Below are 23,759 nucleotides of genomic sequence, written 5' to 3' on the forward strand. Positions count from 1 at the left end.
ATTTTTTTTAGATTTTTATTTATCTTTTTACTTTTTTATAATTTACGTTTTTATCTTATTATTGTTTATTTTTTATAATTATTTTCTTATTTTTTACTTTTTAATCACCTTTTTATTTAATTATTTTATATTTTTGGATATTAATATTTTGGTGAGTACTACATTAAGTTTCAAGGCTTCACTCTGGGAACAGGTGTGAAGTCTATGGATGTAGGGTTGTATTCTCAATTTATGCTGATGTCTGGCCCTCCCCATTTGTCCATAAAGAAAGACTCACAGAAAAAGACCAATAATGACCAAGGAAGATTGAACTTCATCTTCCACCAAATGTGGTGGTCCAGCAAAATTCAATGGGGCCCCCTTTCCCAGCTGTAAATGTTTTCACAGAATTGGCATGTGCTGTCACAGCTTTATGAGGAAAAAAATAAATACAATTATAAAAAAAAGTAAATCTGTAAATAATGGTCAACAAAAAAGAAAATACATGAAAAAAGTGTGATGGCAAGACCGATCCGGTCTCTCCATCCGCAGGGACAGCCGCTTTGCGTTCCACTGTGGAATGCGGAAGCTGTTTGACTTCCTGATTGTGAGAGCGAGCGGCCTGCGTTCCACGGTCGAACGCGGAAGCTGTTCGCTCCGGCCGGCAGCTCCTCCCCCATCCTCTGGCTATTTAGGCTGAGGCAGCATGGCGTTCCACAATTGGAGTCAGAACGCCTGCTGCCTCCTGTCACTGCAACCAAGCCTCCAGGGACCCCCAGGACTGCCCAAACCGGAGAACCTCTTGCTCAGCCTGTGGACCGGCACCTTGACCCCTAACTGGACTTTAAACGCAAGTAAAGCTCCAGTTGGAGCCTTAACCTGTTACTCCACTGCTGAAGCCTTGTGTGTATTACAGACTGTATTAATTACCAATAACCTGTTGCACTTGAGGGGAATCTGCTGGCAACCTATACCTAAGTGGCACAACTCTCCCTAAAGACTTGCTACCGTTACTCGTGGTTCAGTTTACCCGGTATGAAGCTAGGTTATGAAGTAATAGCTTTGCCTTAACCCTTTTTTGTTACCTGACGGCTGTGATGCTAGAGTCTCAAACTCCCCGCTAAGATTGGGAGTGACGCCTGAGACTCAAGTCTGAGTAGCAGTCTCCACTCACCACCCTACCACTACCCTCCGCAGTTGTGATCCACTCCTTGCACCTACAGCAGTCGTGACAGCTCTTAGGCCGCTGGCCAGTGATGTAAGAGGAGGTGGGGTTGCTCTTAGGTAGGCCCCGCCTCCTCCTTCACTGCGAACACCGGTCTCTTCTTCCGCAGCTGCTTGCTGTCACTGACACCGCTCCGCAACGGATGTGAGGGGAAACGCGCCGCGGACGCTGCTGAGGTGTGTCAGTGACAGCCAGCACCCTTACATGCATAGCGACCCAGGCGGCCCACACGGCATCAGAGGGATGCCCTGGCCGGGACCCCTGTGCCCGGGCCTCCTAGTGGCCGCCTGGGTCGCTATGGCGATTGTTACGCCACTGCTAACAATGCAAGTTGCTGGCTGTGTCTAACTATAATACCTTTGATTCTAAGACACAGGTTTCAGGTCAGCTACTCAGGCAGCATTGAAGAAACAGCATCAGCATAACATCCAATAAACTAGCACTCTTAAAAAGAAGATCAGCTATGGCGGCCTCCAATATACCTGTTATGACATAGTGAACTGCAGATGGAACCACAGGGCATGGTAAGGAGCGCATACATCCAACACACCCAGAAGTGTCAGATGTAAAGAGACTATGATTGAGGCTCTAGCTTTGCAGGAGATTGAAGATGCAAGAAATGGGCAGAGGGAATATCAGTCCTTTATTGTATGCGAAGTCATCGAGGGCCCGTCCACATTCAGGGGTTGAAGCAGATCATTAATGAGTGTCCGCTGTCAGAGGAGCAATGAATAAGATGAGTACTGTATTCCTCCGCTTTACGACCCCCAGACTAAACAAGCATTTACCTTTCTATACAGCGGGCAGCCCACAAAATGTATTTTGGAAGGTTGACCAGAGTTTAGCTTTAAATTACAGGGTCTTTTTATTAACAGTGCTGCCTGACTGGGTTATCTAGTCAGGCAGCACTGGCGTCAATTCATCAGCATGACAGCCATCAGACTAGCACACCTAAGAAGAGGTTAACAATGGCAGACTCAGTTATACTCTTATGACAAGTGTACAAGCAAGAGGGAAGTTTTGTGAACTGCACTATAAAAGGCGCTATAAATGGGGCAACTTCCACTTTTTCAACAGTCGTTTGAGCTGAAAATAAAATAAACCGATTTTACCAATACTTTCCAGCCACGCTTTATGTAACATAATTGCACAGTTTTTTCCCCTCAGTTGTATCTTCTTGTTGTTGTTCAATTAAACAGTTAATGTTTCTGTTTCATGTGACAAACCCATGATCTTATATGTGCACTAAAGTATAAGATTTTATGACTTGCTATAACTTTAATTACATGATAGCGTTATAAATAACATTTCTAGAATGGTGACATGTTATGAGACCTGTACATATAAAAAAACTCAGGGAAACTTTCCAGAGTGTTTCTTCTCTTTTTACAGTTACTTCCTAATGTTGGTGTTACATCGTATAGTAATACATAAATATTGTGTATCTAATATGTAGAGTATAATACACAAATATGTTCCAGAATGTTACGGTCTATAAACAAGTATACCGGTAGTTCAAAAACATTTAAACGTTAAAAACGATTAAAACATAAACATTTTTGATTTTGACTCATCAGTCCAGAGCACCTGCTGACATTTTTCTGCAGCCTTGTGGCCAAAAAGCCATACCACTGACTTGGAAACCATACAGTCAGTGCCAAAAATATTGGCACCCCTGTATTTCTGTCAGATAACGCACCACTTCATGCAGAAAATTGTTGCAGTTACAAATGTTTAGGCATTCTCATGTTTATTTCTTTTGTTTGTATTGGTATGACTCAAAAAAGTGGAGAGAAAAAAGCCAAATCTGGCACATTTTGCAATGTACAATTAAAGCTGCAACAAGCCAGATGTAGCCCACCCTATTTCCTGGCTGGGGGACATTATTATTATTATTATTATTATACAGGATTTATATAGCGCAAATAGTTTGCACAGCGCTTTACAATATAAGGAAGACATTACAGTCACAATACAATTCAAGACAAGATGGTAAGGAGGGCCCTGCCCGTGAGGGCTTACAATCTAAAAGGGAGGGGCAAGTGATATATGAGGAGGTAGCTGTGTGGGGATGAATTGTTTGAGAAAGTGATTGTTCAGTGGTTAGTTTGAGGTGGGATAGGCTTCCCTGAAGAGATGAGTCTTAAGGGATTGCCTAAAGGCAGTCAGAGTGGGAGATAGTCGGACAGGTTGGGGTAGAGAGTTCCATAGGATGGGAGATACTCTAGTGAAGTCCTGGAGGCGAGCATGGGAGAAGTTGATGAGGGAGCTGGAAAGCAGGAGGTCTTTTGAAGAGCGGAGGGGACGGTTAGGGTAATACTTTGAGACCAGGTTGGAGATATAGCCGGGGCCATAGTTGTGGATGGCTTTGTAAGCAGTTGTTAATATTTTTAATCTTATCCTTTGGGCTATAGGAAGCCAGTGCAGGGATTGACAGAGGGGGGTTGCAGACACTGAGCGGTTGGTTAGGTGAATGAGTCTAGCAACTGCATTCATGATAGACTGAAGGGGAGATATCCTGTCTAGTGGAAGGCCAATGAGGAGGGAGTTGCAATAGTCAAGACGAGATATAACAAGGGAGTGGATGAGTAATGTTGCGGCTTCCTTGGTGAGGAAAGGGCATATTTTGAAGATGTTACGAAGGTGAAGGCGGCAGGATTTGGATAGTGATTGGATGTGGGGAAGAAAGGTGTCAAGGATGACACCTAGGACCTTGGAATGGGGGGAGGGCTGGATAGTTGTGTTAACAATCTCAAGGGAAAAGTTGGGGGAAGTTTTAGGAGGGCGGTTTCAGTGGAGTGTAGGGGGCGAAAGCCGGACTGTAAGGGATCGAGAAGGCTGTTATCAGCGAGGTGGCGGCTCAGGCGGCTGTAGATAAGGCATTCTATGAGTTTGGAGGTGAATGGGAGTAAGGAGATTGGTCTGAGATTGTTAAGGTCGGTAGGGTCCATTGATGTTTTTTTGGGGTATTGGGGTGACCAGGGCATGCTTTAGAGGGGAGGGAAAGATTCCAGTAGAGAGTGAGAGATTGAAAATGTGAGTAAGAGAGTGTAGGATAGACTAAGAGGGTGATTGAAGTAGTGGTGAGGGAACAGGATCCAGGGGGCAAGTGGTGAGGTGGGTATCAGAGAGAAGCTTTGTAACCTCCTCTGTGGTAACAGGGTCAAAAGAGGAGAGTAACAAGTGTGATGGTGGGTCTGGAACATGAATAGGGGAAGGTGACTGCACAGTGGCGATCTGATCCCGAATTGTATCTATTTTGTTTTTGAAATGAGTGGCAATGTCCTGGGCAGAGTGAGTTAGTGGGTGGTGGCGGTGGGGGACATAGTAGAGAGTTAAAAGTGGAAAAGAGTTGACGAGGTCTGGATGAGAGTGTGTTAATGAGAGTAACAAAATAAGTCTGTTTGGCAGCACGGAGGGAGGAATTATATTTTAGGAGGGCAGCTTTGTACAGGGTGAAGTCTTGCAGAAGTCTAGTTTTTCACCACAGTCGTTCAAGAGTCTTTTTAGATGTCTGGTTTCTTTTGTTTGCCACGGTTGTCTAGCATCATTTATCCTTTCTTTTGCCCTTTCATTAATTTCAGTTATGTCAATCATAGATGCATAGCATCAAATGTGAGCATTACCTAGCTTAATCTGCATACAAGTACAGTCTGCCTAGGAATGCCCACGTCTCCAGACTGACACCCATCAAAACATTTTGACAATTTCATAACCTTTCCCAATTGCCAGACCACTGCTTTTATCAGGGCTTAGGGCTCTTGAAACTACTACTGAGGCAGGGTGCTGTGATTCGTTTGCATTCGCTATATCTGTAATTTGGAATTCGGATACATCGGAACTAAACGAATTGCACATGTCTAAACCCTGGTAGTTCTCGTGAAAATGCCTAGTATGGGCACTGGTATCTGAAGATCCCTACACACAGATATTTAAAAGATCCTTTTTCAAATTTATTAGGGAGCAGTAGAAAGCTACTTACTCCTGGAGGGACAGGGTATACATGAATCCCCCGCCCCCACCCATTCACACACACACATTCCATTTGTGGAAGAGCCAAAAACCAGCACAAGAGTGGAGGGTCTCATATTTTTAGGCCTTTTTATTTAATGACTCGCTATTGCTAAAACAAATATAGACTGATTTCAGAATGGCAGACAATCAACATGCTTAATGACCTTCAGCTATGGGGATGCCAGTATGCGTGCTTGGTAAGGGGCAGCATATGGTTTCATTAACAGATAAAATATTTTTTTTAAGTATTTTCAGAAGCATGCGGTATTAGATAGTTTTCAATTTTTGAATTAGACTCCAGTGGATTGGATCGAATGAACTACCAGCAGAATGAAAATTGAGTGTCTAGTTCTCGTTATCCACAATGTTTTCTGTAAGTAGCTTTGTAATAAAACATAATGTAAACACTTGTAAATGAAGCCTTTGTGTGGAAAAGACAGCAGTTACTCAACTTTATAGGTTCAATAGCATGTCAAGCATCCCGACATTCAATCAGAGCCTATGTATGCTGCTGTATGCTGGGAACTCAGCTGCATACCACTAGACAAAAAAAAATAAGTTTCAAATGTTTAAAAGAAATACTTTCACACGTAAAACCGTATCTTAATATTTAATGAGTGAGTGCAATGAATAGCAAATTGCAATTCGATAGAATGCTTTTGTCATTTGACAATATTCTGAATTTTGGGAGTTACTGCACTTAGCACATGGACTTTGTGCTTTACACTATTTTATTAAATAATGGTGATAGTGTTATTACGGATTAAAATAATTTCCTACTGATCTAACAATGCATTTGGCTGCCACACAGGCCAATGGGAAGGATGAAAAGTCAGGGAAGATGGGACCTGTCCCTAATTCCTAGCTGAAGTTGCTGTTTGTATAATGGAGCACCTCCAGCCATGCCTGCATTCAATTCATCCTTTGCTTTATATGCCCCAATATGGAGGCTCTCAAAGTTTAGAGTTAGGACCACACTATAGAGAGGAGCCTTGACGAGGCAATGTGGCTTCTACATATTTTGCAAAAGTTGCGCAACTACAGATATTCCAACTCTCCCTGGCGCTCCGGGAGTCTACCGCTATTAGATAGCGGCTCTGGGCCGCCCAGTAGAGAAACATTTTCTCCTGGAAAGGTTTACTCTGCTCGATCTCACAGAGTAAACCTTTCCATGCTGTCTGTTTTTGTTTTGTTTGTTTTTTTTACATCGAGGCCGCCGTCAGTCAGAGGGAAAAAAAAAACTGCATAGGAATGAATAGCTAGATTGCTATTGGCTATTTCAATTTGCAATAGCCAATAGCAGACCAGCTATTGCACCCGCCCACTGCTGTTGTCAATCAGCAGGTAAGTGTGCTGGGAATTTCTGTGTTTTGTATTGTTACAAGCCCTTCCATGTGCACCTAGTTATAGATTAATTTGCGGGTGCCGTTTTTGTTTAGTTCGGCTTTATTTGGTGTGGGGGGCTTCAGCTTACATTTTTATGGGTCTCCAGTGCATCCCTATGCCTTCAGGCCCCATTCACACCATGGCAGTTTTGCGTGTTTTTTTATGCATGTTTTTTATGCGCATTTCAGCATGTGTTACCACCGTTTTCTGTTCATATCTCAGTGCATTTTTTAAGCTAATTTTTAGTTGTCCAATGAGAAACAGACTAAGCTGCTGAAACGCGCATAAAAAATGCGCGAAATCGCTCAAAAATTTGCTGATCATCGCGTTTCCATCGAAGTCTATGGAGCAAAACGAGCTGATCAGCACGACAAAAGAAGCTAAGGGGTAAAACAAGCGACAGGAGTATTTGTATGCGCAATTCCACTTGTGTGTGTGTGTGAACAACCCCCATAGGAATGTATGGGATTTTATTTGCATGCCTTTCAGCATGGAATAATCAACGTGACGAAACCGCCCTGGTGTAAAGGGGGATTGCTCTACCTCCAGCTAAATAAATTACCTTGGAACTGGTATCCGTATTGCCAGAGGGTAACAAGCAACAAAGCCTATGATCAGGACAAAAGGTGCCAACTACAACTTCATCTGGCCATCCTTATATATCTCCTACCAGGACGCTGCCATGTGCACAACAATCACGTCCACGGCGTCCCGGATATTGCGTCGTGACATATTGAGTTTGTGTAATTGTGCTATGTTACAACTACTGGGGCACTAATTTTAATGTTGGTTTTTATGATGTACTTTTAAATTGTATGAAATAAAATGTACATTTTGTTTCTTATATACTGGTTTATATGGTAATGACATGACTACATCTTTAACATCCCTGTACCAGGGTTGCTTTTTAGTCAAAGCACCTGTCCACACCAAGCATAATTGCTTTCCAAGATACAAGACAACACCAGATTGTGTACACTCATAGGAATATTGTACACCATACTGCAAGCTTTCTGTTCTTCCTCGGCCCCATAGAATTGTTATTATCATTGGAGAAGTAGCATATACGGTCACCAAAAACAATGGTATTATCCTTGTTGAATCATTGGGGTAATTAAAGAGGAAATCTATACAAAAATTATTGGGTGGAAAATAGGTAGAGCAGCTGTAAACTTATGCTTACTTCCAGAATCCTACAAGAAATATACACCGGCTAGAATCCCCCTTGGGTGCTCCCACTGTTGTACCTTTCAGTTTAGTATTGGCCCCAAGATATCTAGAAGGGCACTATTGTATGCCTTGATGATAGTAGGAACAGAGGCATGAAAGGGTCACCTCCTGCTTTTAAGTGTACTAGTTTAAAATATATGGAGCAAAAAAGAGCGCAAAACCAAATGTATAAATAATATTTGAGACGAGCCGTCTCTGTGAAAATCTAAAAAAGAGGAACACAAAGGTGGAAAAACTTACTAGTAATGCCACGTTCACAGGTTCCTCCTCCTGTTTTTAGAGCAGAACTCCACATTGACCGAATTCAACTTGCCCCATACCTCAACGAGAGCGCTGGGCCTTTTTTCTTTGCAGTTTAAAATATATGTTACCCTAAAAATCCAAATGAGCTATTTGTGTTTGCATTTACATGTTTTAAGGGTACATGTAGTCTGTTATTTATTTATTTCCTTTGTTTAGCAATACCTGGTGATCAATACCAGTTCCCTTTGGTTACTGTTTAAAACTGATATGGCAAGCATCACAGATATGAGTGAATGTTGGCTGATCTGTTGGAAGACACTGTATATTTGACCTGGTCTTCTTCAGCTCTGGGCAGTGTTCCAAGCGAAAGCTTAAATACCAAAAAATGGTATGGGCCTTGGACTCCACTCTTACAGAAGATCTGTTATCAGAGAGACATAGGGACTGCCAGTGGTGACCTCTCCTTCTGAAAATGTTAATTGCCTGACTGCCATGCTTCAATATACCGAGCTGCAACAAGTATAGAGATTGCCGAGACTTATCTCTGACATTCTTGATATGCAGTATTTAAAGCTATTGAAGCCAGATGATCTAAATATCATCCAGATGGCTAGTATTATCATGAGGAGGGCAACAATGGAACCACCCAAATATTTGTCATAAATGCTTTTCTTTCAAAGCGCAGCCCAGAATTTTGAACTTAATTAAGAATTTAAATATCATACAATTAAGTGATTAAATCAATTTTCTATTCTGTTTCTAGATTTCTAATTTGTGGTACATTGATTACAATTCTGAGGTTGAGATTAAAGCATCTGCATAGTGTCGAATTAAGAAGCATCTAAGAATACATCATGTCTGTAATCCTCAAAAGTTGACACTAGATGGCAGACTAAGCTTACATGTACTAATTCCTAGTGATAGTGTATGGATCATATGAGCTCCTAGTCTGCACACATAGAAATGCAATGCTGCATAACATTATTAATAATAATAATTACAGAAATAATAGCAATACTGTAAAAAAAAAAGTGATGTCATAATTGCAAAAACAAAAAATGTACAGAAGCACATGATTGTTAATTGTACAACGGCAATTAAAATAAACATATTAATAAGCATTCTCTACTAAACTAAACAAAAAAAAGCACAGGCATTTTTTAAAAATTCTCTATATCTAGAGTATCCAGATCCCCGAAAATATAGGCTATTTTATGCTTCATGTTAGGAAGTCTCACCAGACCATTCATTTGAACATAGATCTTTACATAGGATAATATGTGCACTAAAAATATTTTATGCATGTTATTCACGTGTAAAAGCCTCCCTCATAGAAGGTTATGTAAGGAGGTGAAGGGAGGGGTAGAAGAGCTGGGCCAGCACAGAAAGAAATAACACACTCCCAGAAGAGAAGAAGGCTAATAATCTCTGTCCATATTAAGGATATTTCCCCCTACTTCTTGTCAAAACAGGAAGTAAGGAGAAATATCTCTAATTAGGAAAACATAAAATGCATTCTTAATAAAGTGGGCAAGGGTTAGAACTACTAGGAATTATTTTATTGCTCTCATTTGTTCACACTACCCACATTGTGGTAAAAAGTGTACTTTACTATAACACTCAATAACACACTATTCATCCATTAGTGTATTGGAGTTCCATTCATTTTGATTGGCATTTGAACTCATGATCAGAATGAAACTGTGCTACAGTGCAACACAGTGCACCACATCCTACAGTGAGGAGAATGTATCAAGACTAGAGCAGACATAATCTGGTGCAGTTGTCTAAAGTAACCAATCAGCTTCTCTCCTCAGTTTATCCTGTTAAGCTTTGAAAATAAAAGATAGAAGCTGACTTGTTGCCATGTGCAGTTTCTGCAGATTGTATCTGCTCCAGTTTTGATACATTTCCCTCAATGTGTGTTGCAGTAAGCTGCAAAAAAATACAGTATGACCTCTTTTTATGGTGTGTTGATGTATTTGACAGCCCATACATTCTAAATAGACTACCAAACACATTACCCGGCAATGCATCACAATGCACGAAGTCGTGTGCATTGCGTTCTGGTATAAATTGGCCCTTAAAGAGGAACTTTACCCATATCTTCAAAATTCCAATAGATATTTAGAAATGTTTAGTAATGACAATCTACAAACAGATACTTATAGATAATTGCCTGCTTTTTATTTTTTGCATAACTTATTTTTCTTCCCATTCTTTTCACAGTGGCCATTTTTACTAAGGGCAAATTAATCCATCTCCTATTACTACCTGGAACTCTGGCACATGTATTGCACATAATCTCGGGGGAAGAAAATGCCTTTCTCTGACATCTTGTGAGATTTTTCAGTTTACAGATGAGATTTCCTAGCAATGCTTTGATGGTGCAACCTTCACAGGATGCATTGCTTAGGCACCGGCTACCTCACTAATGCCTATGAGGACCGGGAAGTGAAAAAACAGTAATTGTAAGTAAAAGAAAAAAAAAAATATGGTAATTTAACTTTATAAGCAAGTAATATGATTTCTCATATCCGTATCCAAAGCTGAATGCCGTGAAACGGGGTAAAGGACCGCTTTAATCTTCCCCACCTATTGAAAATGAAAAATAAAATAATACAGTATAGCTGTAATTTTAATAATGCCTGCAGGCAGAGGCGTAACTAGAACCTTAAGGGCCCCCGGTGCAAGAAACCATGAAGGCCCCCCCCAACCGCCATGGCACCGCATGGTTAACAGGAAGGCTGTCAAGGTCCCTAGCAAGCGCGGGACATCAGGCAGCCGCTTGTTTCAAATTTTAGTGCCGGTGTTCTGTCTAGAACGCCAACCCAGTATCTGCATTTACGTACAGACGGGATTAACGAGGAAACCGGCATTTATTTACAAAGTATTTGTTTAAAATGGTTAATTGTGACCGTTAATAATATGCCATCTATGGCAGTAAATTATGGATGGAATATTATTAACAGTCACAATTAACTATTTCAACAAAATACTTTGTGAATAAATCCGTTTCCTCGATAATATTGGTCGGTGCGCAAGCGCAGATGCTGAGGTCGGCAAATTCGACTACGTAGCGACAGAACACCGGTATCTACGTTTAATATATCGGGGAATTTCCACGAGTATGAGTACTCGTGAAAATGCCCAGTATTGGCACTGGTGTATCCCTACTTAATAATATAACGCAATGCTGCGACATGTAATCCTACATAGTTGGTGCTATTCTGCATTGCTGTATAATCATCATACAGCATGGATGTTTTTTAATTCTTGTTACACAGTACCATGGATGATAATAAATTGTAACACAGCCAAGTTTGAATTGAACTTAGCATTTCCTTTACATAGTATTTGTGCTGTGCAGTGTTTTATGAGATGTGTGTGCATGTCCTTATTTTACTCTAGTTTACTGTATATCTTCTCTGTGCCTCTGATTTCATGTTTCCAGTTCAATTCATTCAGGTTTTATGGATTGATTTTTTTTTTTTTCTCCTGGATTTTTTCCAATATGTATAATTTCATGTTTTCTTCCCAATCAGTGTGATTCGAAGTGTCTGTGCTATATCAAATATAGTAGGATGTAGGAAAGAAGACTGTCTGTCTGGAAAATAGATGGGTGTGATAGTAAGTATATTTTGTTCAAGTAGAATGTTATCTGAAAAAAGAAAGGGTGTGTGTGGACACACAAGCATATAGGTGTGTGTTTCCTGAAATATATAAATCTATCTGTTAATCCATTACAAAGGGCTGAAGTTAGATTTATGATAGCTTGAAGAATGCTTGACAAAGTGCTCCACACATTGTGACCTTGTATGTAACAAACTGGAAAAAAGGAGGATGGGATGGAGATGCGGTGAATTCTGCCCCTTTTTTTCTGGTATTACCTAAAACAAAGTAAATGTATATTGAATGTCTTGTGATTTGGTGTGTTGTTTCACACATATTGGGTATCAGTTTATACTCCAAAAAAATGTTCTTTCAACAAGTAAAAATATAAAACATAAACCCCCCAATGTGTGCTTCCTAGGAAGTGTAATTGATCAATGACTGTTATAGTTTAAAACTACTTCTAGGCCACTACACTACTTTGATATTTCTTCCCAATCAGTTTAAGTGTGATTCGAAGTGTCTGTGCTATATCAAATATAGTAGGATGTAGGAAAGAAGACTGTCTGTCTGGAAAATAGATGGGTGTGATAGTAAGTATATTTTGTTCAAGTAGAATGTTATCTGAAAAAAGAAAGGGTGTGTGTGGACACACAAGCATATAGGTGTGTGTTTCCTGAAATATATAAATCTATCTGTTAATCCATTACAAAGGGCTGAAGTTAGATTTATGATAGCTTGAAGAATGCTTGACAAAGTGCTCCACACATTGTGACCTTGTATGTAACAAACTGGAAAAAAGGAGGATGGGATGGAGATGCGGTGAATTCTGCCCCTTTTTTTCTGGTATTACCTAAAACAAAGTAAATGTATATTGAATGTCTTGTGATTTGGTGTGTTGTTTCACACATATTGGGTATCAGTTTATACTCCAAAAAAATGTTCTTTCAACAAGTAAAAATATAAAACATAAACCCCCCAATGTGTGCTTCCTAGGAAGTGTAATTGATCAATGACTGTTATAGTTTAAAACTACTTCTAGGCCACTACACTACTTTGATTAGCTCATTGTTTATCATTGCTAAGCATCTCCAGCATTGAAACTTACTTCTTGACCAACTGAGTTCATGAAAAAGGAAGACCACTGCTGTAATTTACCTTATCTTTAAAATAAAAACAAACCCACCTTTAGAAATGTTTAGCAATGACAACCTACAAAGACATACTTCTAGATAATTGCCTGCTTTGTATTCTTTGCATACTTTTACTTCCTGGATTCCTGGCACATGTGACTAGGACATGTGACCAAGCACATAATCTCAGGGGAGGAAAATGCCTTTCCCTGAGATCTCCTGAGATTGCAGATGAGATTACCCAGCAATAGTCTGCTGATGACAAGGCAATCCCAGTATGCATTGCTTTGCCAAATTTAAATCATTTTGCCCAATCAAAGCAGGAAGTGAATGATCTGCAAGTGTAAGTATTTCAAAATCACAGCATTTCACACCTGACATGTCTATGTTATTATTAATCTTCATACATAGAGGGATGCATTGGTATAATTAGATTTTTGAATGTAAAGGTCCACTTTAAGTGTGTTCTATTCTCTCCATTACCCAAATGTTAGGTGCCTTCCTTGTTGTCATAACCTTAGTTTTCTTGATATTTAGCTGAAGTCCCATCTTCTTGCTCTGTCCTTTAATGTGCAACTGAAGAAACCGGTCAGATTTTTATTGCTGTCTGTGTGCCCGTTTACCCTCTCCATATATTCTTATAACCTGTTACGTCAGCACCCCCTGGACTCACCCAAAGCATGCAGTGTAAGCACCAGCTTGTTTTCCCCTGGACTCCTGAAGGTGGAGATGGAATTTTGCGGTTCGCTGGACCCATTGTAGAGTACAGGGAAGGCATGGTCAGGTCTTGGCAGAGGTCAGAAATGGGCAATGCAGCAGAGTGGTCAAGTATAGGAGGACAGTTGGGCCACGCAGAGATTGGAGACAGGAGGGGGGGCTAATGTATAGAGGGGGGCAATCTATAGAGAGAGGGGGACTAAATGCCAAAAGTGCAATTTTTCTGCTGATACAGCAGCGCATCCGTGCTTTCTTTCCTCCCCGCTGGGTGCTGCTCTGTGTCCCAGCGGGGAGGGGAGAAAGTGACAGCCGTCCGAGCACTGCGGGAGGAGAGCGCTGTGTTTGTGTTTTTTTTTTGGGGGGGGCCCAAAAAAAAATCTTGCACCAGGGCCCTTTGTTCCTTAGGTCCGCCACTGTGGTAGGTAATAGGCAGGCGACAAGCAAAAGAGTAGTTGAGTCAATCCAGGTCAGCAACGAAACAGGCAATTCAATTATATTATAGATCTGTAGAAACAAGCAGTGTAGCTGGAAAGAAGACCCAGCAGCACAACTTCCAAGACTTAAAGTGACATTAAGTTCAATTTTTTTCCCTCCCCCCATGTTAATGTTAGCACTTACCTTAAATGATGTCCCTTAATCCGATCTTCTTTCTTGATGTTTTCATCTGTCCCTCCAGCGGTGCTGCGGGTCTCCGATCCAGCGCTGACTCCACTGTCCTTGCTGGCACTTCCTGTCCCACGGTGTCTGCATGCAGGTGCACGCGTCTATAGACTTACCTTGCGTCTCTCCTCGTCTCCCGGACGAAAATCCGAACTGCGCATGCGCCTGCCCCAAGATGCTTTGCGGCCACCCGAGCAGTTTCGGATTTTCGGACGGGAGCGTGCGGTGAAGACGGGGTAAGTTTAAATCGCTGTTAAAGCGGTTTGTTTAAAAAAAAAAAAAACCTTTTGCATATATCTACTGCTTGTTAGATATATGCAAAAAAAACCGGAGGATTTAGAAACCCTTTAAATACACCTGGATCAGGAGAAACGACAAGCATTACTTTAGGGTGATCTGGAATTCCTGGTACTGGCAGAAATCCTGCAAGTGCCATTAGCAGTTCTGCCAGGTATTCTGGAAATCCTGGTGGGTTTTCTGAGAGCACCATTAGCATTACTGGAGGTACTATAACATGACCGCTATTTCTAAAAGGGAAAGAAAATCCCATATTTCAGATTGTCATCAGAAAAGGAATAGATAGGATATCTTTCAATGGGGACAGTGGCATAACTATAGCTATATAAGCCCAGGCAGCTGCTATGGGGCCTGGGGGTTGGAGGGGGCCTCATTACGTTGTTGAGGCAAATTAAGCTTAGAACATGTGAAGATAACAGAGTATTGTATCTTTAAGGGATGAAGTGGTTGCAGTTGATGACAACTCTAATCCCCTGTAAAGTCTATAATATAGTGACGGCTTCAGATGCACAAGAGAAATCTTTGGGATCTTACTCACAGCTCAGAGAGAGGTCATTGTGTGGGGGCCCCATCAGATTTTTGCGATGGGGCCCTGTGATCTGAAGTTGCGGCCCTGAATGGGGACACTAATTCTGGTAACCCTGCTGACCACCAGCGATTTCCCTCACATTGAAGGGATTAGCTCCTACTTCCTGTTGTGGCTATCAGATAGAAAGTGATGGGAAATCTCCCCAATGGGACACAGAGAGCAAAAAAAGCTGTCAGGGATTATACTTACTTATTCTATCCAAAACAAAAAAAAACTTTGGCTTCAGTTCTACTTTACCCTTTTTAATGACCAATAAGGCTATCCTTACAAAAATTCTGCCATGTACCACCTAAAGGGAAGTGCTGTACCACCAATGGTATACATCTCCTATGTTTTGGGAAACACTCATCTTGGATAAATTATTTGGGTGGGAAAAATATTATTTTGGCACATACGTTGACCCTATAGCTAAAGATTTTTGTCTTAGAAAGAGCTGCATATATTATTTTATGTCATTTTTTAGAGCTTGTTTTCTTGGTTCTTTATGGATTTTTCTGCAAAATATTAGGAATTCTAGTGAAATATTATACCTCTCATGTTTTATTATAACTAAAACATGAAACTGTGTTGGTCGATTAGCTCACATTTTAAATAACTATTTGAGGACTTACTTTAAGTGTCAAATGAATATTTAAAATTTACATTTTATTAAAAGAGATTGTGTTTTATTTATCTATCAAAAAGTCCCATTTTTTTAAAGACAGCGAAAATGACAGAAGGAACCTCACTTTGACAAGAAATATAATCAACTGTAAATAAAGACATCTAAGAAAATGTTTTCCTTCGCTTGCAAAACCAGCCACGCCATTTTGCATAAGGGTAGATCACTTTTGATTAGGAAATACAGAAAAAGCCTTGTGCTCCCAAAGGAGGAAAGTGCAGTGTGTTTTCAAGATGATATCTGAAAATTTTGCTTACAGAGTTTATTTTCTGCAAGCTCTTGCAGCAAACCAGGAAAACATTGCACATATTAATTGAAAATACAAGTGCCCATTTGTAGAATTTTAATTTTCCTTTCAAGATTTTTTGCAAATGTTAATTCTATCCATAACTGCTTCAGGAACAGGATATTCCAATTCTATTTAAACATGTTACAAAATATGTAATGGCTGCACATGTCATTTTTAAAATAATGAATGCATTTCATTTTGGGGCCAGCTATGATTTTCTAAAACTGCCAAACATTTGAAAACATTTTCTGTAGCCACAATAACAGTTTCCTACAGGTGGTTCATACACAACAGCCCCAGAACTTTAATTTAATGCTTTTGTGATTGGTTCACCGTTTAGTTTTTTTACACAGGTCTGCACAGAGCTTGATATTTAAGGTATCCCCACCCTTGATTGGTTTACTTTAGGCTTCCTGTGGATGCTATGTTTATTATAACATTGGAAATAATGAAGTGATTACAGCAGTGAGTTTAAAGTGCCTTTTTTTCTAGTTTTGGATAGAGTGAGGGTGAGGTTTTTACTATTATCCATCCAGGATTCTGTTAAAGAGATTTTCCCCTCACTTCCTGTCTTGCTGATAATGGAGTGCAGGGACACAGATAGAAATAAAAACCTAGCCTTTCCCTACTTTACGCTACCTAGCATTTCCCTATTCTACTCAAAAAAGCATTTTTTTTTGCTGTTGGAGAGTTTCCTTCACTTCCTGTCAGCTAAAAGGTTGTGGACAGGAAGTGATGGGAAATCCCTCTAATGGAGCACTGGATAGCAGTGAAAATCTGACAGTGGTTCTATTTTTTTCCCACTGTAACCAAAACTAAGAAAGATAGTTTTGGCTGGTCATACACATTACAAAAAAAATATTGATTTATCTGAGTATATGCAGAACTGAAGCAGGTGAGAGTCAGAGTCAATGACTATGCCTGTTCTGTAGGTATCTGTGAAGCAAATTGCTCTATACTGATATGCATTTTTCATATCCATATCATACAGAAACATCCAATGGTCACTGACTGTACATGGCAAATTGACAAAGAATACTATCTACACGCTATTCATCACACCCAATGCACTTTATGCAATAAAACACAAATTAAACTGTTTAAAATGTTCTGGATAATAAGGAGTTAGAATGGAAATTTATAGCAGTACCCGATGGTCCACTGATTTCCCCCTCTCCTTTCTAGAGAAAACGTCTTATGCTTTATTATGATGATAGACAATGCTAACAATTCCGATATTCTTCTGCACAAAAATTCTTATTATTATTTAAATATACTGCTTTCTTGAAACCCACATAACTTATTACAGGAAAGTCTCCTCAATTCAATGAAAGGGTTTCTTGGCTCCCAGATCCTTTAGAAGAGAAATATTATATAGTAACACAAACAGTTGGATGTTGCATTCCTGAAGATTTTACATGTTACATTACAGAGAACAATGGCATTGTAGCTAAACACTCTATATAATCTACTCATCAATTATTCAACAAAACCGAAATTCCAGACTGACATAAAAGTTCAGCTGGACTGGACTGATAAAATTCCTTGAACAACTAGTAGCAAGCATTTACCAACTGCTAATTGTTTTTAAAAAATGAAGGAAATCTGGTTTGTTTTACACTTCAGCAAAATCAGATATTGTATGAAATATAGATAAAAGAAGACATGCAAACCACAAAGAGGATACTTAAAAATAGATGGTGCAAATGTAAACTTATTTTTAGTATCACTACACTTCTTCTGAAGCTGTGAATACCATAAAAAAAATGGTACATTTAAAACTTTGGGGTGCATTTGGGGTGCATTTTTCAATGTTTTGCCCAAGATTTATGCAAATTTCGCCAAAGATTCACAAATATTTATAGTTGAATCTTTTGCTAAAACTAGGGTATGCATCATGGGTAAAAGTTGTGGGAATCCTGGGTGAAAACATTGATACATAGACTCCTATGTTCAAAGTGACACTAAACTTAGATATTAAATCTTAAAAATGCATTTAACTATTAACAAATATGTATCTTGTTTGTGAATCACTCGGCTGTAGTTTCTCAAATTATCTCTGAATTGGTGCTGACACTGTCCTACCTTCTGGAGGGGGGCTTGACTTGTTGTAAAGTAGCCCTCGCTCCAAGCTCACTCACATGATGGACTACAATCTCACGTTTTGTTTACTAATTTGTATTGAGATTGTAGTATATTACAGAAGCGAGCTTGGAGCGCTGGCTACATTACAAAACACACACCGGGACAATGGAGAACAAAAGTAGCCACCCTCCAGAAGGAAGGACAGTGTCAGCATGAATTCAGAGATGATTTGAGGATCTACAGCCGAGTGATACACAAATAAGATACATTATTATTATTATAAACTACAAGATTTAACTGAGTTTAGTGTCCCTTTAAGAGAGCCCCTTTTATAAGGACTACATTATTGCTACACTTTCTAAAATGTAGCATGAAATCGCAAATAGGCATAATTTTACTGCAGTTCAGGTTTGCACACATTTACCAAATACTGAATGCTAGAGTCAAGCTCCATAGTGGTGGAGTATTCTTACATTTTCTTTACCAACCACAAACAGAAGAGATAATTGGAAAGAGTTTGAAATAGACAGTTGACAATCAGAATTCCAACTTCAAAACCTCACTTTTGTCAGTAGAATGTAAAATGTATTTAATATTATCGAAGAAAGTAAGCACTGAGTAGGGTCTCCCTCAATTCTTGGCTACTGTCAGGAAATAGTACCTGATGAGACATAGCACCCAGCCTGTGGAAGCAGATGGCTGATGAACTTGGATGAATGGTGAGGAGCTCAAACTGGTTAACAAGCTAATTTTAGTACAGGAACAGGTGAGTGAAGGAGTTCAGGAGTGACAGTTTGGTTGAACGTTACTAGGAAAGAGCAAATATGTCTGTATTTCGGTTTGCAGGGGATTTGTCCAATCCAGAGTAAAGTCTGAAACTTTAAACCAAACACCACTGAAGTCTGGGGGGGGGGGGACTTGCCATTAATTCTGGACATTTATTAAGGCTAACAGGCAGAGTATTGTAAAAAAAAAAGGGATTGGGGAGCTGGGTACTACCATGGGGAATATGTACCAATGCAAAAAACAATTATCAAAAACACCGTACAGCGACTTTAAGGACGACGAGGGAAAAACACTCATCCCTACTGTTACATTCCTGAGAGATGCCTTTAAGCTGCATGTGGTGTTACAGAACAGTACAATTCTTCAGCAACAGCTTAAGCAACACTGTATTCTGGCATCACATTTTTTTAACTTTCATGTTATTGTTTTGTTAAATACAGCAGCAGCAGCACCCTGATCTGATTCATTACAACTTAAAAATAACACTATGGGGGGCGTGGCCAGCAGCCGAATGTGAGCAGACGTCTGTAGGGGAGCTCTCCCGCACTTTATCCTGAAACACTATTTTAGATAATTATATGTGACAACTGATTTTTATTCATCAGCAACAGGCCTGAATTAAACAGTAGAAGTAAGACCTATCTAAAAGCAATAGGAAAGTTTACTCTTTAAAAAAATGAAGTTAAAGTCCTCAACTTTGCAGAAATTGGCCAGTGGCACAACAGTTTAATGGTACAGTTAATAAAATGTCAAAACAGAGTACACAAAAACACTTTAGAACCCCAAACCCACATTTCCAAAACCCCCTCCCATGCCGGTACCCCCAGTTATTCCTATAATATTCAAAATATATGTTGCACGTAAGGTAATCAAGTAGCCAACAAAGCCTTTCTCTTCTAACTCCTCCCAGGTGCAGAGCAGCCACTTGTTTAGAAGTGCTGCTAATGCACCCTTTTCCTTCTCCTCCTCCTGAAGGGTGCATAGCAACCATTTTTGTTATGTGGCCAAGTTATTTGCACTGCAACGTTTCCCATATAATCTAATGGAAAGTTCCTGGCCCTTTTCTTTCTCCTTCTCCTTTTTACTGTGCTGCTCATGCACTCTATCATTCCTTCTTCTGCTCAAGGGCGCCCTTTCCCTCCTCCTCCTTCTCCTCCTCCTGCTGAGTGTACAGCAGCAATTTTTGTTGGTCTGCTAATGCATCCTTTTCCTCCTTCTGTGAAAGTAGTAGATAAACCAACAAACCCATGCTCATATCTAGGCAGAGCCACTTCATCACATTATATAATGCATCTTGAAAGTTGTAGTTTCCACCTAAATGCTTGCTATCATAAGCAGTGTAATGCACTAATTTATTTGTTTTACAATTTTGAAGTTTAATTTATAATAGTACGCTAATGTCATTTTCTATAAGTGTATCCACCTTAACTCAGTGTGGCTTTCTTCCAACATTCCTTCAAGTTTTAAGTAACTGAGAAGTTGTGTGTTTTCTTTTTAAGCTCCAGAATGCTGACTAAGAACCACATGCAATTGTTTCAAGGGGCCAAAATGATCTGCATTTTACAATGTGAGTTTAAGAGCTATCTTTTTTCCTCAAATTTAATGAATGGAAAAATGATTAACCACATCACTGAGAATGGAAAAGTGCCAGATTTAAATGAGTTGCAGACTTTTGAAACACTAAAGAAACTCAGATAGTAAGGCAAAAACAGTGTCAAATTTAAGTACACATGTGATCATCTGGGAGAGTGTGGGTTGGCAGCAGCTGGTGTTCCAGCTCCGGAAGGTTTGGGGGTTAGTGCCCACAGATATCACAGTTTGTTTTGGTGGACCCAGCAAAGTACAGGGAAACTGTTTATAATGAAGAGAAACTGCTACACAAGAAATCAAATTGAAAAAAAGTAATGATAATCAAGAGAAAAAAGGAACATGGAAATTGATATCATTGGACTGTACTGGGAAATAAACACTGGTTGATCTGACAGGAATCTAGTGTACTTCGAACTGCCTGTTTAGGGTGACAACACAGTGCCTTTCATGCACTGGACTACAAACGTCACCTATTCCTTACCCCTCTCTTTTCCACTCCACATGAATACATTGATTTATTTCCTAACACAACAATGTCGCTGCTTTTATACAATGCGTGTAGAGAATGGGCTTTTGGGAGATGTGGTTTCTGGGGTGTGTCTATGTCAATAAAAACTAAACTTTCAGCAGCTGTCCCTGCACAAATGTTACCACAAAGAGTAATAAGAGCTGTTTTTCACTACAGGTACAAGGTAACCGGAAATAATAATGTCGTCACATGGTCTGTTCGCACCTAGGCATTTTGTCGCTCAAAGCTAAGCGCAACAAAACACCCAATACAAGAAATCCTATTTATTTCTATGGCCCATGTTCACACCTGAGTGTTTTGTTGCAGGTTTTGTAGCACAAAGTTTCCCTTTGAAGTCTATGAGACCAAAAAGCACTGTAATCTGACAAAAAGTAGCTCATGTACCTTTTCCAGTACCAGGCATTTTTCTGCTTGTGACAAAACTCTCAAGTGTAAACAGGGGACATAGATATGAATGGGATTCCTTGTCTTGAGCGTTTAGTCATGCTTAGCTTTGAGGAACAAAACGCCTAGATGTGAACGGGGGCTAAAGAGTGAGGGGAGGTTTAGGATTAAATTTGGGTAAAGCCTGCACAAACCTTAAAAAACGTAAAATATCTTAGTTATGGCTCTTCTGGTAGTTTTGCAGAGTTTGGAAGTTTAATGTTATGTATACAGAAAACTTGCTAATCCTACCACCTTTATTGTGCCACAACAATAACATTAATAAAGAAATACGTATACATATATTGACCAATGAATTAAACAAAATATATTTAATTTAAGTAGAAATGTACAGATCTACTAATACCTACATAAAGTCTGTGCTTACGGGATGGTAAGAGATTAGTGCATTCAAATAGAATAGGATGAGATAATGGCACTGTGAGCCTGCAGACCCCAGTGATGCATAGTCACCTTTACAGATCAGTTTTTAATACATTTTGTCACTGTATACTGAATGAAAATAATTGTGACATATCAGCACATAGTTACCAGGTTATACTCTATATCAGAGTAACACTGTATGTCTTGATTGTAAATCGCTCTTTAGAACCTGTCTTTTTATGTCCATGGCAATTGTGAATCAATTTTTTAGGTAGCACAGTACTAGCACATTCGTTTTACAAACTTTTTACCCTTTACCTTATTTTAAAATTACAGAAACGATTTCTTTTTAAAGTTATTTGCTCTTTTACAAATGGGTTTCCCCCTTAAGTCTATCAGGAATGCTGCTGCTAGACTCATCCACCTAACCAACCACTCAGTGTCTGCAAATATTAACAACCACTTTCAAAGCCATCCACAACTCTGCCCCCGGCTATGTATTTCCAACCTCATCTCAAAGTATCACCCTAACTGTCCCCTTGGCTCCTCCCAAGGTCTCCTGCTATCTATCTCCCTTGTCAACTCTTCCCATGCTCACCTCCAGGACTTCTCTAGAGTCTCTCCCATCCTTTGGAACTCCCTACCCCAACCTATCCATCTATCTACTACTCTATCTGCCTTTAGGCAAACCCTAAAGCCTCATCTCTTGAGGGAAGACTATTCTGCCTCAACCTAACCACTGCACTATCACTTTCTTAAACATATCATCCCAACGCAGCTACCACCTCTTGTATCATGAAGCACTGCCAATGGTCTACTGAAGACTGGAAGAAGGTCTTATGCACAAATGAATCAAAATTTGAGATCTTCAGTTCATCGTGCAGGGTTTTTGTACGCCATTGGTGACAGTTGGTGACTAGCACAGAGTGAGTGGCACCCTGAACCAAAACTACTACCACAGCATTTTTCAGCACCATGCTAAAACCTTTGGTGTATGCCTAGATGGGCATGGGTTCATCCTACAGCAAAATAATTACCCAAAACATCCCTCCAGACTGTGTCAGAACTACCTTGGCAGAAAAGGCCAAGACGGTAGGCTTCAAATCATGGAATGGCCAGCACAGTCTTCAGACCTAAACCTAATCAAGCTGGTTTGGAATGAACTAGACAGAAGGGTGACAGCAAAGCAACCTACAGCACATTTGTGGAAACTTCTGCAACAATGTTGGGAAGAAGTTTCTGAACAATATTTAATTTCCATTGTAGAAAGAATGCCACTAGTGTGTTCGACTGGTATATCCACAAAACGTGGCTACTTTGATGAGTCAAAAATTTAGATTACATTTTTTTAACAAAAACAATGTTATGATTTCTTTTGGATGTCCAATTGTTTCTTTGTTCTATGCTTTATTTTAAGACTACTATATCTTCAGTTTGTTCAGTTAAAGAGGAACTCCAAGCATTTTAAAAATTAACCCTTGCAGTGGGGATTCCCCCGCACTGCAAGGGTTAAGTACTTGTTATTGGTCTAGGGGACAGAATCAAGAAGACAAACTCATCTGATCCTCAGTTCGCTGTGACCGCTCACCTCTCTCACCCTCTGCTCCAGCTGCAAAATGTACCTCGGCATCCTTACATCTAATGCAAGTCATTGGACTTGTATTAGATGTGATGACATCATGGGTCCTTAGATTCCTGGAGCCTGTGGCAGGTTGAGGGGACCAGTCTAGCAGCCAGGCTGGACAGAGCACAGGTGAGTATTTTTTTAAATGTAGACCCTAGACTAAACAGAGCACTTAAGCACTTAACCTTTGCAATGCTGGGGTAGACCCACTGCAAGGGTCAATTTTTAAATGCCCGGTTCTTCTTTAAGCTTTGCAAATAAAAGAAAGAAGCAGATTGGTTTCCATGGATAACTTCTTTATAT

This window comes from Nanorana parkeri, unplaced genomic scaffold, assembly GCF_000935625.1.
Source record: "Nanorana parkeri isolate BGI_ZX_2015 unplaced genomic scaffold, ASM93562v1 scaffold1058, whole genome shotgun sequence".
Lineage (NCBI taxonomy): Eukaryota > Metazoa > Chordata > Amphibia > Anura > Dicroglossidae > Nanorana > Nanorana parkeri.